The following is a 3,486-nucleotide window of genomic DNA, read 5'->3' as shown; positions in this document are numbered from 1 at the left end:
TGTATATATATATATATATATATACATGTGTGTGTGTGTGTGTGTGTGTACATACAAGAGGAGGGATTTAACATTATATAATTGTTTTGGTATGTGTGCATGTGTGTATATAATTTACAAATAATTCCTGAACAATCAACAGTATAATGTCAGTATAGGCGTACTTATGACTGGAAAAATGTCATAAACCTTTCTGAAAAATACTAAAATAGCAAAACTGTATAATAATGTAGAGCCAAAGGACAATATATTTTAAAGACGGAAGTGTTAAATTTTTTTCCCAGGGAAGGTAATAAACTTGCACAGCAGAGTGTTTGTAACAACAATGGACAACGAAACAACACTCCAAATTAATCTAAAGTTACTAATTATGCGCCATCCTAGTTCTAATATGTTGGGACAGACAAAATCACTAAACCAACTTAATCCAGTTCATATCAAAACATTAGTTTTCCAAGAAATCTGATGATATAAATAGCATCTCAACCACTATTATGTCTGTCATATCTCAACCTGCCTAAAGAGCCCGGTACTGGGTAAGAAGCCTTGTTGATGGTAGATGTAGCAGACATAGCATTGTTGACATATTATCATACACTATTCTTTGCTTTCATTCACAAGTTCTTCTAAATAATAACATTATTTTAAATAAAATAAAAAACGGTGATAGTTTTCAGCATTAACACCTGAAGCACTCCACTAGTAACATGAATCTAACCTGACTGGATTCCATTACTTACAAAAATCTGTTTTCTCTCATTCAACCAATTTACAAATTGTAGTACAATACGCTTAACTAGTCTTTCCCTTAAAGATGTAATATTCTTAACTAATCTTGTGTGTGGCAACTTCTAAAAAACAATTTGGATATCTAAGTACACCATGTTCTCACTGACAAAATAACAAGTAACATCTTTTAATTTTTTTTAAAAAAAAGATAACAGATTAGTGAAGCAAGATTTTCCTTTGGTGAATCCATGCTGGCTTTCTTTATGATACATTTCACTAAAAAATTTTATAAAGGTAACTTCCCACTGTATATTGATCTACCAAAAATGAAAGGAAAATGTTCACATTTCTGATCCTCGTGCTTTATTTACTTTTAACTTCTCAATCTTTCTATTTACTATCAAAAGATTAATATACACATGACTTAAGTCAATTACAATATTTCCCATAGAATGCTGAGGGTAAAAAACATTGCTAATATCTTCTGTTGAAAAACAAAAGAGAACATTTAAATCTCATCCATCTCATAGTCTTCAACAAAACCTAGCCATCAGCAACTTTTAAAGGACCTAATTCCCTTTACGGGCCCGGCATGGCCCGGTGGATAAGTCACTCGACTCGCAATCCGAGGGTCGCAGGTTCGCGTCCTTGTCCTAGCAACTCCACCCCGATAACAATCTGCTACAGAAACTGCAACAACACTTCCGTCGGCGAAGTGTTGTTGTAGCCCTATGTTCCACTAGGAACGACAGGAACTAAGAAGAAGAAGAATTCCCTTTACGAATAAGAAACAATAGAGGGTAAGATTATACCTGATTGACTTATTATTGACATTAGAATTCCTAATTAGACTCAGATATAAATGTCTAAGTTTACAAATTATAAATTGACATGCAGCATGGAATATTTAGAAAACTATACAGAGGCTGGGGATTTTGCTTAATAAAGAAATTTGGAAATCCAAAAAGGGCTTATGAGGAACTGCTGGCTGATAATGTTAATACTTAAAGAAATGTTTTATTTTTAGGTATGTTAAAATTGAAACTGGGCCCCTTAAAGAATGCTCCTAGTAAGGTTACGTTTTATTTTATTTTAAGACTATGAAATGGTTAAGTTTTTAAACATTTTCTGTTGTGTTTTTACAAAAGAAGATGTTATCAATATTCTAGAACATTCTACAGCAAAATACTGGAATTGAGCTAATCACCATGCAGATATTAATCCCTTGGCGGTAAGTAGAAAGTTTGGGAGATAAAAATTAACAAAATGTGATGACCCCTATTGTAAAATGTAGGCAGAGCATTTGTCAAACAATACTTAGTTAGCACTTTCTAGTCAATAATTTAATTAGCTTGTAAAATCGGTAACACCAGCAGCATTACTACTAGTAATAGTAATATCACTTCTTCTTCTAGGATGGCTGAATGCCAAGTTTCATTTGCATTTCATACACAAAGTTCTAAAATTAAAACTTTGTAAATTATATTTTTGAACAAATCATTTTGAATGACACCTTTATGAGAGCGATAATACTAATAGCTAATAATTTTTCATAAGTGACCTACCTACACTGATGTTGAAGTATTTTAAGTTTAACGATCATTATACTTTTTATAGTTTTCCTTGTCGATCATGGTTTACTGAACTTGCAATATTACACACAATTTATAGTATCATTAGTAATGTCATTATCTGCTCTCTCCTGCTTACTCAGTTACTGCCAGAAGTATTTGTAATAGTATTAAGTCGTTCGTACTAGTATTAGTAACATCAGTAATTAATAGCAGTACGATTACTATTAGTGCTAGAAGTGGGGGCAGTGTACTGGATCAGGTTCAACCTAACGTCCTAAGTAATTTATAACTTATAAGCTAAAGCAAACACTAACTCACCTTATAATATTGTTTGAGTAACAATAAAACTCAACTTATTCGAATTCTTTGGGGCATTCTTATAGTAACTATGAAGTTCATAACATTCTACTTTAGCAAATAGAAAGTATAATTCGAGATCCTGTACATGCTGAATTATCATTATGCACAGTACATGGTTAGTTTGTACGTCGACGCGGTTAACCAGTCGCCATCCTTCCAATCGCACATAAGAAACATCATCAATCCAATGACTGAATGGTTATTAAGAATAAAAAAAAAAGTTGCTCAAATTCTATTTGTTACATATTTGCAGGTTTTTAAAACCATTTAAGGAAAGAAGATCTATAAAAATGTATAGTGACCATGTAGATCTTATATAAGTTTAATACAATAAGAAATGAGAGTTACATACATATATAAACGGGCTAATTTCTTTCACTATAAAACACGAAAACCTTGCTTGGACAGACGTTAAGCAAACACTAGTGTAAGGAGAAAATTTGCTCAATACAGACTGTGCGTTAAATGAGCAACTGGAAAGTGACATAGTATAAAATCCCCAAATTAAATAAGATTGGCGCGTCTAAAATGAAAATCTAAAGCAACGAACTCAAGGCTGATGCAAATATTGTATATTTTATATATTACGGGATATGTTTTTAAACGATCCCTTACAGTTAGCTTTTTTTGTGTGTGTAGGGAGGGGGGGGGGGTAGTGCCACTACATAGGAAAGCATGAAGTAGTGAAGAATGGGATCGTTGAATTTGTTCTTATCTGTTTAATCACTTCAGTAGGCTTGCGCCCATTCCTTTAAATTAAAAAGTGCTATATTTGTTTTTTCTTTTCTAAACTAAATAGCTCCACTATGCTGTGTAGGTTTGG

General features: G+C 32.6%; 1 protein-coding gene across 1 annotated transcript in view; it reads right to left on the bottom strand.

Annotated features, from left to right (window-relative positions):
* The window catches only part of LOC106463517, a 28,561-nt gene extending 25,730 nt beyond the window's left edge, over positions 1-2,831 (bottom strand). Inside the window, exon 1 of the mRNA XM_022391040.1 lies at positions 2,622-2,831. The gene's annotated coding sequence lies outside the window, so the exon portion shown is untranslated. The remainder of the gene's footprint in view (positions 1-2,621) is intronic.
* Positions 2,832-3,486: the final 655 nt, after the last annotated feature.

Source organism: Limulus polyphemus, unplaced genomic scaffold, assembly GCF_000517525.1.
Source record: "Limulus polyphemus unplaced genomic scaffold, Limulus_polyphemus-2.1.2 Scaffold1429, whole genome shotgun sequence".
In the NCBI taxonomy this organism is placed as follows: Eukaryota; Metazoa; Arthropoda; class Merostomata; order Xiphosura; family Limulidae; genus Limulus; species Limulus polyphemus.
The sequence above is the reverse complement of the archived record's forward strand: the minus strand, read 5'-3'. Positions and strand labels throughout refer to the sequence as shown.